At 39.2% G+C, this 16,000-nt stretch overlaps 1 long non-coding RNA gene across 2 annotated transcripts in view; it reads left to right on the forward strand.

Annotated features, from left to right (window-relative positions):
* Positions 1-5,492, forward strand: part of LOC130918850 (uncharacterized) — a 96,285-nt gene extending 90,793 nt beyond the window's left edge. For both annotated transcript variants that reach the window (XR_009063845.1, XR_009063844.1), the window contains exon 5: positions 531-5,492. This is a non-coding gene — a long non-coding RNA (uncharacterized LOC130918850). The remainder of the gene's footprint in view (positions 1-530) is intronic.
* The last annotated feature ends 10,508 nt before the right edge of the window (positions 5,493-16,000 follow it).

Genomic DNA, 16,000 nt, shown 5'->3' on the forward strand with positions numbered 1-16,000 from the left:
TTAAATCTAATGAGACGCTTCTCAAAGACTCAGCATCACGCCATGTGGTTTTATGACCAAGCACATCTAGTCTGTGTGTGTGTGTGTGTGTGTGTGTTTATATTTGGTGTTTGTGTGGTGGGGGTCAATGTATTTCTGTCTGGAAGCTAATCCCAAAGGTGATATTAGTTTGGTAAGGGGTGCAAACACTGGTGCAAACACCCCCTCACCTCCTTACGTGTCTATGTGTGTGCGTGTGTGCATGCTGCAGGCGTTAGGGTCAGCCAGTAAACCCAGACAGACTCTGTCTTGACCCCTGACCCGTCACTGTCTACCAGCGCCGGTTGGGAGGGCGGAGGGGTGCGTGTCACACACACGCCATTGATGCAGACAGCTGATAGACGCACAAGCAAATACACAAGCACGCACTTACAGCGACATATGTCAAAGATGGCCTCAGCCTGTTTGTTTATTGGAAACGGCATTTCCTTTTTTATTGCCATTATGGTGACGACACCATGATTTAACTCAAGTTTTTGTTTTCTCCACAGATGAAGTGACAATTCATCGCCAATGATGATGCAACGCTGCAATCAAGAGCAGGAACAAAATGCAAGATAAAACTGCAGAAAATGATATGATTTTCATTACTATAATAGGATTATGGTGGCAAGGTAAATGAGTGTTAGCATGTGTGCCTCACAGTTCTGAGATTAAGGGTTCAATCCAGGGCCTTCGTATTTGGGGTTGGCATTTTCTTCCTGTGCCTACGTGGGGTTTCTCCGGGTACTCCGCCTTCCTCCCAAATCCCAAAAACATGCAGGGTAGGCTGATTGACCACAAGAAAATTGTCCCTAGGTATGAGTGTATGTTCGCGATTGCTTGTCTATCTCGGGGTTCAGCAACCCATGGCTCTTTAGTACTGCCCTAGTAGCTCCCTGAAGCATTTCAAAAGTTAGTTCAATTTTTCTTTAATCACAGACAATTGTTTTAGGTTGTTTTATTTACCTGACATGTTTCGCCAACTACTTTCGCCTTCATCAGAGTGTCACTGGTGTTGGTGTGACGCATCTTTATCATCTGATGGATGAAGACGTGACTCACCTGTAAAATTTGACAGGCAAACCACGCCCTCTGCTGACCTTTTACTCTTCCAGGATGCTGGTCCAGGTAGTAGAGAGCATGTAAGTCCCCTCGTCCCTGTTGATGGTCCTCGGGCCCTGCTTGCGGATTTAAATGGCCTCCCTGATCCAGCGCTGATGTTTGTTTTTTTCGGTGCGGATGACTCAGGCCTTTGCCCAGTTCATAATGTGGTTTTACCTTTTGCAGTGGTCAGTAATGGCTGACTTGTGGTGTTCCTGTTGTGCTTGTTCTTTTATTGCTCTTGTTTGTTTTGTTGCACTTGTTCTTGTTGCCGTCTCCTTCTCACACTCCTTGTTGTGTTCTTTTTTGTTGTAATAAAGCTCCTCCCTGTCTCCCCGATGTATGATTTATTGCATGATTTGCATTAAATTTCATGCGCGGAGTTGCAGTTGTTTTCTGGGTGGATTTTGTCCTTTGGATTGACCAATAGCTGGCAGATTGTTGTTTATTGTTTTTACTGGTGTGTTTATGTTGTATTTCCTCATTGTTCTTTGGATACGTTGCGTAACTCCTCTCACGTACGGCAACATCATCATATCTGTGTGTTCGTTTTGTTTGATTTTAGTTCGCACCAACACCGGTGACACTCTGATAAAGGCTGAAGTAGTCGCCGAAACATGCCAGGTAATTAACAAAACCTAAAACAATTGTCAGTGATAAAAGAAAAAAAATCAACTAATCTATAAGTGTAGACAAAATGAACTCAATACGTTTTCAAAAATGTTTGAAAATGTAAAAAGATGGGGGAGTGAAATATATTTTTTGTTTTACTACGGTTTCTTTAGGAGGACAAACATGACTCAAATATTGTTCTAATTCACTAATATTATAATGAAGTTAAACTTGAGGCGGCATTATACAACAGAGTAGTCACGTGGTTTGTCATTCTCTATAGGATGCACTGCAGGGAAAATAAACATTTACCCATAGACTTCACTATCAGTTGACGGGACACGGGGCTCGGGCCGATCCATTGGGAGCTTATTTTCAAAGACTTAAAATTCTAATATTTTCAAAACCAAAGCCGCTAGCGACCTAAAACCAAAACAGGCACCTCCCTTAGGCATATATGAGTCCCAATGAGCCGCGACGTAAAAAAATTCAAAGTCATTCCTTAATGAAATCCCGATTAATTTTTTAAAATACAAGTATAACTAAACTTAAAATGGCTATGAAATTCACAAATTTTACACGAGACGCACAAAAATCATCAAGTGCATAGATAAATTGTTATTGATCCTGAAAATATAGGTGATTAACATATACGTTTTTGCCCAAAATAGCAACTTTTTTTTTTTTTTTTTTAATTTAACAGCAAATCTTACTTGAAAATACTTGAGGAATGCATGCAGAATCATCTGAATTTTACTCAACAAAAGCATAATTTGCATTTTTCTATATACAATCACAACTTATTTACTGTAGGTTGAATTCCGCTATTATGTAGAAATACATGTCGGCCGTCACAAAACAAAGAGCTTTTTAAGTTAAAAATTCTTGTCAGCAAATGTTGAAATTGCCGAATTTGTATAGATATGAACGTAAAACAGTCAAGATTCTTGGTTATTAGCAAAAAAACGGCAGTTTTGGTTCATTTTACGCAAATATTTCAAGCAAAAGTTACAGTATTGTGTAACCCAACATGGCGGCCGTCACGAAAGAGCTTTTTAAGTTGAAAATTCTCGTAAATAAATGCTGAAATCGCGTAATTTATATCATTATGAACGTAAAACAGTCTAGATTCTTGGTTAAAAGCAAAAAAAAAAAAACGGCGGTTATCATTCATTTTATGTAAATATTTTAAGCCAAAGTTAAACAAATTTTATCCATTGAATTTTTTCACAAGGTTTCAAAGTGCATGCTTGGTACTATTTAATATAATAATTACTGTATTTTTCGGAATACAAGTTGCACCTGAGTATAAGTCGCACCAGCCATAAAATGCCCAACGAAGAGAAAAAAAAAATACATACAAGTCGCACCGGAGTATAAGTCGCATTTTTGGGGGAAATTTACTTGGGGGAAATTTATTTGATAAAATCCAATACATAGAAGAGACATGTCGTGTTGAAAGGCAATAGAATATACTGTCCTCACCAGGACGCTACGGCTCGGTCCGGGCTAAACTCCCAAGTGACGATGCTGGACGTCCGTATAATTTGCTGAATCAATTTCGTCCTCGATACCAAACAGGTTTGCATCGATGTAAATAAATGATACTTAGGTGCTTTTACAGCAATGACATGACACAAACGGTTAGCATGCGTTCGCTAGCATTAGCGCATCGTTCAAGCAACCACATAACTGGCTTTAAGTGTCTGATCGCGGGTGGAAAACACACAACAACAACAACAGAAAAGATTATACACACAGGCGTTGCCTCTGTAGAGATATTTTACAAGCATAAACAATGAACGTAGGTTCGCAGCCGTGTTTCTCTCTCGCTAACTCGCCCACTCAGTCAGAGCTATGTAGCTGTCGGTCTTCTTCTGGCCTGTGAGCGCTCTTCTTCACGTAAACAAGTGCAAGTGCGCCCCCATGTGGGTATTAAGGCGCCACAAACTAAAAGCATGCATTTCAATATAAAAAAGTCAATAATACAATTGAGCACACATTGCCAAAGGCAGAACGCGAACGTGGCCATAGCTATTAAGTTATTCAGATAACTATAGCATAAAGAACATGCTAACAAGTTTACCAAATCTTCAGTGTCACTCCAAAACACCAAAATAACATGTGAAATGAAATCATAATGTGTTAATAATTTCACATATAAGTCGCCACCCCAGTCAAACTATGAAAAAAAACTGCGACTTATCGTCCGAAAAATATGGTACCTTGAATCCTCGACCAAATCACTCTTGACACACTCCTGCCTGCTTGTATGCAGTAAAACCTTTGTCCTATTTCCACCTAAATCCGACATTAGAACGCAGCGTGTGTTTGAGTTTATCACAGTGAAAGCCAACTCAACGTTCTGCCAGAGTCGGCCCCCTACGGGAAGGCGTGGCGAAGTGTCTGCGGGAGCTGTCTTGTCAACTGATGGTGGAGTCTATGATTTAGCGTATTTTTCGCAATAAGAAGTGCATCAGTGTATAAGGCGCACATTCAATAAATGGCTTATTTTAAAACCGTTTTCATGTATAGGGCGCACTACATTAGAAGGTGCAGTAGTAGTAGTAGTAGTATTGGTTGACGTTGCGTTATGCATCCACAAGGTGGAGCAGAGCTACATGGAATGTCATGCCATGATTAACCAATACTGATCCTTATGTAAGGCACATCGGATTATACGGCACACTGTCGGCTTTTGAGAAAATTGAAGGCTTTCAGGTGTGCCTTATAGTGCGGAAAATAATCATGAAGGCTCATGATGTATTTGTAGCTAACTTAGTCATTTTGGTAGTAGGGTAATATAACTACTATAGATACATAGAACATGTGGTGCCTTCATTATAAGGCTTATATAAGGCTTTCTATTTTTTGCTTTCTGTTTTTTTTTTTTTTTCTCCAATATGGCACTTTTAACAATTTGGGTTGCCGACCCTTGGTCTATTTTTCCACTGCGATTCGCTGGCAACTAGTTTCGTGTGTACCTCGCCTCTGGCTTATAGTTGGCTGGGATTGACTCCAGCACCGCCACGACCCTGGATAAGCAGTACAGAAGATATATCATCAAATTTATCATCAAATTCTGTTTTATTCCAAAAACAGTCAGGATGTAATTTAATTGGAATTCATTTGATTGGACAAAACATGTCAAATGTGAGCAAAAAATATATTGTCTAATCAAATTTGTATTTAAGAAATTGACACACAGTACATGTTGAGTGTTTTTATTGTATCCAATTGATTTTAAGTCCAACAAAGATGTTTTTTTCTGGATAAAAATGAAAAGGAAAATACTTTTTCATTCATTTCATACTTCTTTTCATTAACTAAAAAAAAAAAACAAAGACATTTGTTTTTTAAATTGGATCAAATGTTGTATTTTTGTGTAAACAGAAAAAAGAACATTACTATTATGTTGGATTATTTTTATAATAATAAACCTATAAATTTCATGTATTTCATTACCCCACACTTTTCAAAACATTTAAATTAGATACACACACTTTGGCACTAATACATTTTCAATATGATTACTTCCTTGCCTATTAGCTGAGTAATATTACAGCATTATACATTACAGCATTCCATTATAGTGAGACATACATGGTATACTATTAACACCTACTGATACCCAATAAAGTTGTAATCATAAAATAAATGTTTCTTTTTCATTTTTTTTTTATCTTCATATGTTTAATCTTTCTCTCAAGCCTTTGCATTGATTTCCATAATTGCAAAACGCCTCCAATATTGCCCTCATGTGATTTCCAATAAATATGTGAGTCCAAACTCTACCTTTGTTGTTGTTGCATATCTTTTTATTTACAAATGTGCCTGCAGCACGACCATAATAGATGGATGTTTTGCATTTTTTCCACCTACCTTTTTATAACGTTTATAAAAACACCCAAACGGCCAATAAACGGCTCCCGTTTGAGTCGTTCAGAGCGGCGTACTGTTTACGCGTGCGAGCATCAACTCCGGCCTGCATACAAATAAGCCCCGGCTGCCTGTTGTGAACGTTGACTGAAGGATTGGAAGGGGAACAGTTCAAGGCGCTGGCCCAAATCCGCGGTGTCAATTAGACGTCTTTGTGGCCGAGCAGCGGGAGCGCTCAAGCGAGTTGCCGCTGCTGAATTAAGCCCTTTATTCAAAACCACACGCATGCACACACACGTTGGGGGTGCTGACACATCCTTCTGCTCGTCCCTACAGCTAAATTCATGAAAAACTAGGCCGTTGCGATCAAATGAATGTTTATTTTTTTCACACAATGTGCATTGTGAGAGCACATTCATCTTGAATGTGTTAGATCTGCCTCTCAAACTAATGTAAGTCGATGGAGAAAACTTTATAAAGAAACAGATACAGTCGTATGAAAACGTGTCTGAACCTGTTGGTTTTTCTCCCATTTCTGCATAAAATCACCATCAAATGTGAGCTGATCTTTGTCAAAATCACACAGATGAAAAAACGGTGTTTGCTTTAACTAAAACCACCCAAACATTTATAGGTTTTCATATTTTAATGAGGATAGTATGCAAACAATGACAGAAGGGGAAAAAATAATAGTGTACCGCACGCATGCTATTTTTAGACCGTGACGTCGCATCGTAACGTGAAAGTAAAGCTGAAGTGGGACATTATAGACCCGCCCTCGCATAGAAACAACGTAATTTGTGCTACTTTTCGCCGGTAATCTTTCAAAAACGAACATGCCGATCACGCATTGCTTTTTTGGAACTTGAAGAAACACTCTAGACATTACGACACATGAAGAATATTTTCTTCATACGTTTCCGGAAACCAAAAACTCGGGAGGAAAAAATGTGAAGACCGAATCAACTTGCGCAGACTTTAACACCAGCTCGGTGAATCCATTCACATTTCATATGTAGTAAACGTTTTGTTGGGTTGGCATGGTCTTTCAGAGGACAAAGAGGTAAGCCAATTTTATATTTTTACCTTATTTTTTTTAGCGTAACGTTGTGCCGTACTGCTTCTGTCTGACAATGAATGACCTGACAAGAATTACAATGGTATCTGACTGGCACTGTTACCGTCTCTGTTGTTTTGTATATATATGTATATATATACAGTACTGTGCAAAAGTTTTAGGCAGGACACCTGCCTAAAACTTTTGCACAGTACTGTATATTTTTATTATATTATGTATATACAGGATATACTGTATGTATATATTTTCCCCAAGTGGAAGCTTCCATGATCCTAATAAATTTAATAATAAAAAAAAAAAAAATATATATATATATATATATATATATATATATATATATATATATAATATATATATAAACAACTTTAGTAAGGGGGCAGTGTAAATGAATTATAGGATTAAGATGTGTTATCAATGAAAAAATTAAAAGTGTTCGTTGGCTGTCACTGAGTAGCATTTGCGACCGCTACACAAAGCTAACTAAATTACCCCCAAGAACGGTCAGACCTAGGACAACCAGAGGATATATAAGAAAGACAGGGCTGATGGTAAAGGATAGCTAGTTGAAACAGGAGAATGTCATTGTCAGTCGCGTCGATAAAAAAGCTAAGGCTATGCTTAGGTCGGCTCGTTTTTTTTGTCTTTTTCAGCCTTCGACACTCAAGCCATCTCTTTAACTGAACATTTTTATGTTCTTCCACATCTTTGCCAGTGAATTTGGCACCAGGCACGTCATTTTCAGAGAGAATTGGTAGGTTTAGCTCTGTAAACATCTCCTTCGTACACAGTTTCCATTCATTTCCTATTAGGGACAAACAGTGGCTTGTCCCTACTTAGCAACAGTAGCTAATGTCATGAATATTAATGAACGGAAGTGACGTGTTGCTTGCGGTACACCATTATGTGAACCATCACATTTAATATTTTGTGGCGCCCCCTTTGGCAACACTAACTCAAACCAGACGCTTCCTGTAGCTGCAGATAGTCTGGCACATCGATCAGGACTAATCTTGGCCCATTCTTCTCTACATAACTGCTGTAGTTCAGTCAGATTCCTGGAATGTCTGGCATGAATCGCTGTCTTTAGGTCATGCCACAGCATCTCAATGGGGTTCAAGTCAGGACTTTGACTTGGCTACTCCAGAATGTACCGTATTGGCTAGAATATAAGACGACTCTAATTATAAGAAGATCCCCTCTTTTTCAAGACTCAAGTTTCAAAAAAGAGTTTTTGAACACCAAATTAATTTTTATACAGAAAATAATTACAGTACATCCGAAACAAATGAGTATAACAATATATTTGAGAGAAAATTTGCCTCATTCAAATCTTAATATCTGAACATTCAAATATGTAAACTAAAGTGCACTCACATTCGTAAATGAATGGCTTCTGGTTTTTAAAATGTAAATAAACTAATCTTTTGTGCTAAAACAACAAAATTGCAATAACTGCATTCACCATCAAAGTGAAGTCTAACTGTAACTGTAGTCTTGAAACAAATCTGAATAAGGACAAACTTTGCAATAAAATAATACAAACTGGTTAAACTCGACAGTAGCTGAGATTTGTCATGACAGAACATCGCTTTAATGATATCTGGCGCCATCTAGCGTCGTGAATGGGGAGCGTAGCTGAAATCTGTCATGACAGAACATCGCTTCAATGAAATCTGGCGCCATCTAGCGTCGTGAATGGGTATGATGTCTACACCGCGAATATAAGACGACCCCCTCTTTTTCATTCTTATTTCAATGCAAAAAACACAGTCTTATATTCGGGCCAATACGGTATATTTTGTTCTTCTGAAACCATTCTGAAGTTGGTTTACTTCTGTGTTTTGGATCATTGTCTTGTTGCAGCATCCATCCTCTTTTTAGCTTCAACTGTTTGACGGACGGCCTCAGGTTTTCCTGCAAAACATCCTGCTAAACTTTTGAATTCATTCTTCCATTAATGATTGCAAGTTATCCAGGTCCTGCAGTAACAAACAGCCCCAAATCAGGATGGTCCCTCCACCATGTTACACGGTGGGGATGAGGTGTTGATGTTGGTGGTTTTCCTCCACACATGACGTTGTGTGTTTGTTGGGTCTAAAACACCTTCTTCAATTTAGCTGTTGACCCAGAGCGAAGTGACAAAGGCAGGACACAAGGAGGCAGTTTTGGGGAGAGTCGGAGAGCGCAACGTGCCAAATCGGAATCTCACCGAGGTCTCTCTCCGGACTCCCCGCGCTGCTGACTTTTATTGAGGGCTTGTTGCTGGGCGTAATATAGTTACAACACTGTTGTCCAACGTGGCAGTTTTGATCGGGCAAAGTTCCTTATTCTAGTCATTGATTTAACAGTCACACTCTTGATCAAATTAACAGTCACACTCTTGAGCGAGCAAGATTGTTTTGAACACACATTTGCACTCGAAGTTGTTTGGTGGAAAAGTACTGAGACGTTGTGTGATGAATCAACATATGTGTGTGTATCTATTTATCAGCAGAATGTGAGCAATTGCCGGTAATAAAAATGTAAGCACATGATAATGGGCTAAAACTGTATTCTTAGAGCAAACTTGTATAACCCGCAGAGTATAATGGTCATACAATCAAGCATATCTTAGTGTTATTCCCAAACAATTCAACTTTGGTTTCATCAATCCACAAAATATTTTGCCGAAACTTCTGTGGAGTGTCCAAGTGCGTTTTTGCCTTTTTTAAACGAGCAACAATGTTTTTTAGACAGCAATGGCTTCCTCCGTGGAGTCCTCCCATGAACACATTTTTGGCCATAGTTTTAAACATAGATGATGTGTGCACAGAAATATTGGACTGTGCCATTGATTTCGTTACTTTAGGGTTCTTTTTTTACCTGTCTGAGTATTCTGCGCTGAACTCTTGGCGTCATCTTTGGTGGACGGCCAATCCTTGGGAGAGAAGCAACGGTGATGAACATCCAGACTACTAGAGATGGTTTTGTATCCTTTCCCAGCTTTACACAAATCAACAATCCTTAATCGCAGGTCTTCAGACAGCTCTTTTGACCGAGCCATGATGCACATCAGACAATGTTTCTCATCATGACATTTCATACAAGGTGTGTGTTTTATAGTGGGCAGGGTAGCTTTAAACCACTCATTAGCAAAATTGGTTTCAATTGCTCTTTAGGTCTACTTCGGCAGGGGGTTCACTTACTTATTTTTCCCCCTTCTGCCATTGTTTGCATACTATTCTCATTACAATACGAAAACCTATAAATGTTTGGGTAGTTTTAGTTAAAGCAGACACTGTATTTTCATCTGTGTGGTTTTGACAAAATCAGATCACATTTGATGGTGATTTTGTGCAGAAATGTGAGAATTTCCTAAAGGTTCAGATTCTTTTTCATACCACTGTGGACACCATGATGAAACTTGGTGGATCTATAGAAATACTTAGTCTGCCCTCAACTAGCCCTCGGTGGGCAAGCCAGTATAATGGCGTGCGTTCGTGTGTGTGTTGACGGCCCGAAAGAAAGTGGGAGATTATCCCATTCTGTGTGTCCAGCCACCAGTGCAGCATCGACCACGGCGGGCCACCCGGGGTGCCTCCAGCCAGCCGTGAGATGGCCTTGATATACATGCTCACTGGCCATGCTGGATTCCCTCACACTCTTTTTCTAGCTGGAAAACACTGGAATGAAACACAGAAGCACGCACTCGGAGTACAGTGGGCAGCGGGTCATTTTGGGTGTCTGGCGAGGCGAAACGGAGGTCGTGAGGGAGGTGGGAAAGCTCTTTAAATGGTGGGAATGATAGCGTAACACCTATAGATGGAGTTACGGATCATGTCACATGAAGTTTGTGTACAATGTATGAATGAGTGACTTGCTAAAGCAACCTGGACTACCAGATGGGACTGTTCTATCCGGCCTACTATGAGATCAGAAAAACAAATTGCAACTCAGAAGAACTGTTATGAAAAGCATTCGACAGAGAAATTCCACACAAGTTTTTCTTTCCCTTCTGTTATTTCTTCCTTCTCTTCCCTGCAGTTTCCTCCATCTTCTGTCCTTTCTTCCTCACGCCCTTTCCTCATGGCTTTTATTGCTTGCTAACTAACTCTAGTTCTTAGCTTCTTTCCTGTCTCTCAACTTTGTGACTTATGTCTTTCTCCCATCTTTCTTCCTTCCTTTCATACAGGGGTGAAAGTGGCTAGAATTTCTTGCCGGAACTCCCTGACATGAAGGACGCCACGGAGCCAGAAATTTTGTGTGTTTGTGTGTGTGTGTGTGGGGGGGGGGGTCAAACCTCCTAAAACTACAGAAATGCAAAGAAAACGGTTTTGGTACAGTTATTTCTATAACACATAGAAAAACTGATTTTCCTTCAGTTGCCAAATAAAAGTTAACAAAAACAGCAATAACCCCAACCTCCATCTAATTTTTATTTTCCCTCATTTCCTCACATACTAAATGCCCCTCTTAATGTTTTCGTTTTAATAAAATTTGTAAAATTTTCAATCAAAAAACAAACTAGTATCCCGCATTGTTGATGTCAATAATTATACAATGCTCATGGGTGCTGAAGTCCATAAAATCAGTCGCACCCAAGCGCCAGCAGAGGGCGACAAAACTCCAAAAAACACAAAGTAACAAGTGGCACTCTGCTGTCATTTTAATCTATTTGAGCGGGGCATGTGAGGTAATTGCGTCAAATATTTTAACGTGATTAATTTAAAAAATTAATTACCGCCCGTTAACGCGATAATTTTGACAGTCCTAGCCCAAACGCAAAACAACATTACTTCGATAAAAAAAGTTGCTTTAACAAAAATAATTGACTTCAATCAAAAAAATAAAAATCCAAACAAAAATAGCTTTCAAATGCATTTTTTTGAGTTTGAAATCTATTTTTACATTCAAACACATTATTTTTGATTGAAATGACTTTTTTTAATTGAAAATATATGTTTTGATTAAACTTTTTTTTTTTTTTTTTGATTGAATAATGAAGACACAAATCTACCTCCATATGGCTCCGCCCAGGTGATACAATTTTTGACTGGGGTAACTACACTGGCATGACAATGACGGGCATACCATATTCAGTGGATGACGATCTTATATACTGTAGCTGTCCTAACCAGCCTGATTTAAAATTCCCCTCAAGAATGATGGGGAACAAAAAACGCTCATTTTCAACTTATTATTATAAATATTCTTGTAAGCTAATTTTATTGCTGACACTGCGTTTTGGGGTCATCAACATGTTGTGCCCCCCCCCGCCTCAAAAGTCAAACTTCGCCTATGAATCATCTCATGAGGTGCCTAAACACAACTGAAAATTTGCCAATTTTTGTAAGCACGTGAATCATGATAAACATGTTTGAAATTTAGGAGTCCCTCAAAAACTGATGTATTTATGCCACCCTAGGGTGAAGGTTTGGTCTCAACATTGGTAGGGACGATATTACCGTAATGCACATAACGCAAACAATAATCCAAATAATGGATGGCTAGATTGACTCTGTTGTTCCTTGTGGAGACTGGTCTGACCGCAGTAGTTTTGCAGGTCAGCAAGTTTAATGTTATGCTAACTCTGATGCAGGTCGGACATTCAGTAGCAAAATTAGTGGTGTTTCCCCCAATTCCACATCATTGACATCTTTTTACATGACTTACATTGGCTGCTGCTGGCCGAAAAAACCCCCCAAAAAACTAATTTCTCTTCTCTGAAGGGGGTAGAGGAGGTGGCATGTTGTCAACATGAGTCTGTCGGGGCTGTGTGAGTATGTGTGTGTGTGTCTTTGTGGCGGGACGGAGGATTCAAGTCATCAGCCAACCAAACGTTAATTTGGTGGGGGTGGGGGGGTGGGGGGGGGGGTACCGGCACATTCAGCAAATAAAAAAGGGATAAATGTAAGTCTGAACATAATGGAAATAATTCACTCAATAATGGTAGGGTCTATTCTATCATTACAACATACAGAATGGGAAGACAATCTAAATTACCAATTTAACTGAACTCTTTATATAATGCAAATAGGGTTGCTTAAAAGTTTGTGGGGACAATTTGAGCATATTGAAAAGTTGGTAGTGTTATGTCCCTACAGTCCCTATGCAAAGCTACGCCTTTGATGCCACCTACAGGTTTTTAAATCTAATTTGCAGCCCTCAGATTTTACGCATACAAGACATCACACTAAAGCAGAAACTTGTTCAGCAAATGAGTTTATAAACTCTTCCTGCGGAAGAAATTAAGGCCCTTTGTCATTTAATTGCCCTTACACTCTGTTTGTGTTGTTAACGTGGGGGGCAGTTGCCAGTACAAAGGCCTTTAATGACAAGACACAAATCCGTAAAACACACAAACAGGAGGTGGCAGTACAAAAGCTGAAATGTGGATTTTTTTTTTTTTTTTTTTTTATGTGTTGCAAAGATATTTCAACAAGTCCTTCCTTCACGTGTGTTTCATTAATTGTAGCATTAATGACATGAAATCACACAAAGGCAGTTAATGTCATAATGTGGAATATTTTTACATGAACCCTTCCATGCACGATTTATGACTTTTTTTTTTTTCTTTTTCATCTAACTCTTTGTCTGTCATTGACAGCACCGGGTGGGGTGACATCCTAGTCAAAATCGATTGTCCTTCAATGGCAGCGATAGATGAACATTCTTTCCACTTTATATAAATTGAGCATCTCTCACCGTCAATGGCAGGCATCTAACAATGAGTTAGATACTGTGAGTGGGGGAAAAAACTAGAGTATTACAGTATATGTGGCCGTAACCAAAGTTTATTTCTGTTTTTATTAATTTGGCTTTTATTAATATTGTTTTATTTTTTGAATGTATTCATAATTATGTGAAAAAATATTTAAAAATACAAGTGATTAATTTTTTTTTTTTTTAAATGTAATAAAAAATGCTATATTTATTTTTTCATTTATCACTTGCCCTGTAAAGGGTTAAGGATTTTAAGAGTCAAAATTAAAATATGAAAAAAAAAAAAAAAAAAAGACTTGCACGTTAAAGTGTTAAATCGCAGATGAAGAGTTTGTCAGATTTTGGTGTAATTTGACAAATTTAAACTATAGATGAGTTCGTCGAAACAACTATGAGATTTCTAATGACTGCGATAAGAATTTGCGTTTTTTTTTTTTTTTTTTCGTTTTTAAGGACTCAGACAACACTGCCTTCCCAAACCCGGAAGTGTGACATCATTTACAGAAGGCAACAGAAGACGTGGCGGACTTTTGCCATAGTAGCACCAACGATAATGACATTTCCAGTGGAAGTAACCGTTCAGGACCGCCTTTTTATGACGTTAGCGATGACGAGTGCTCCTAGGAAAGATGATCTAAAATTAGTCCTTACATGTTTGAACCTGAGGCGTTAGAACGCCGATTTACTTGGCACAGCAGATGGTGGTGATGACGCCAAGTAGCGACCCCTTCATGAAAGGAAGAGTGGCAAGCCTATGTCTAGCATTGTGATTTCTCCCAGAACCTTTTTTTTGTGATTGTAAAAACAGACGAGTACCTACAATGGGGCAAATAAGTATTTGTTCAACCACCAATTGTGCAAGTTCTCCTACTTGAAAAGATTAGAGAGGCCTGTAATTGCCAACATGGGTAAACCTCAACCATGAAAGACAGAATGTGGGAAAAAAAAAACAGAAAATCACATTGTTTGATTTTTAAAGAATTTATTTGCAAATCATGGTGGGAAATAAGTATTTGGTCAATACCAAAAGTTCATCTCAATACTTTGTTATGTACCCTTTGTTAGCAATAACGGAGGCCAAAGGTTTTCTGTAACTCTTCACAAGCTTTTCACACACTGTTGCTGGTATTTTGGCCCATTCCTCCATGCAGATCTCCTCTAGAGCAGTGATGTTTTGGGGCTGTAGTTGGGCAACACGGACTTTCAACTTCCTCCACAGATTTTCTATGGGGTTGAGATCTGGAGACTGGCTAGGCCACTCCAGGATCTTGAAATGCTTCATACAAAGCCACTCCTTTGTTGCCCTGGCTGTGTGTTTGGGATCATTGTCATGCTGAAAGACCCAGCCACGTCTCATCGTCAATGCCCATGCCGATTGAAGGAGATTTTCACTCAAAATCTCTCGATACATGGCCCCATTCATTCTTTCCTTTACACAGATCAGTCGTCCTGGTCCCTTTGCAGAAAAACAGCCCCAAAGCATGATGTTTCCACCCCCATGCTTCACAGTGGGTATGATGTTCTTCGGATGCAATTCGATATTCTTTCTCCTCCAAACACGAGAACCTGTGTTTCTACCAAAAAGTTCTATTTTGGTTTCATCTGACCAAAACACATTCTCCCAGTCCTCTTCTGGATCATCCAAATGCTCTCTAGTGTGTACTGGCTTCAGCAGGGGGACACGTCTGGCAGTGCAGGATTTAAGTCCCTGGCGGTGCATTGTGTTACTGATAGTAGCCTTTGTTACTGTGGTCCCAGTTCTCTGTAGGTCATTCACTAGGTGGTTCTGGGATTTTTACTCACCGTTCTTGTTATCATTTTGAAGCCACGGAGTGAGATCTTGCATGGAGCTCCAGATCGAGGGAGATTATCAGTGGTCTTGTATGTCTCCCATTTTCTAATAATTGCTCCCACAGTTGATTTCTTTACACCAAGCGTTTTACTTATTGCAGATTCAGTCTTCCCAGCCTGGTGCAGGTCTACAATTTCGTCTCTGGTGTCCTTCGACAGCTCTTTGGTCTTGGCCATAGTGGAGTTTGGAGTGTGACTGACTGAGGTTGTGGACAGCCAGAAATGTTGCTTGTTTGAAGGTGACCAAATACTTATTTTCCATTCTAATTTGGAAATAAATTATTTAAAAATCAAACAATGTTATTTTCTGTTTTCTTTTCACATTCTGTCTCTCATGGTTGATGTTTACCCATGTTGACAATTACAGGCCTCTCTAACCTTTTCAAGTAGGAGAACTTGCACAATTGGTGGTGGAACAAATACTTATTTGCCCCACTGTACATTTACACATTTTCATATGCTGAATGTGCCAGTCCATTTTTTTTTCTTCCCTCAAACGTATATTTGATTGCTTTGTCAAACGCATATTTGATGACTCCCCACATACGCACTCACAGCCCCGACAGAAATACAACATGTCGGCAACATGCTGCCTCCTCTGCCCCAAAGAGGAGGGATATTAGATTTTTCTCTTTTTTTTCGGCCAGCAGCAGCTACTGTAACTAATGTAAAAAGACGTCAATATTGTGGGAGTGGGGAACACACCACTAATTTTTCTACTGAATGTCTGGCCTGGATCAGAGTGAGCATAAAATT

Source organism: Corythoichthys intestinalis, chromosome 7 (assembly GCF_030265065.1).
Source record: "Corythoichthys intestinalis isolate RoL2023-P3 chromosome 7, ASM3026506v1, whole genome shotgun sequence".
NCBI lineage: Eukaryota > Metazoa > Chordata > Actinopteri > Syngnathiformes > Syngnathidae > Corythoichthys > Corythoichthys intestinalis.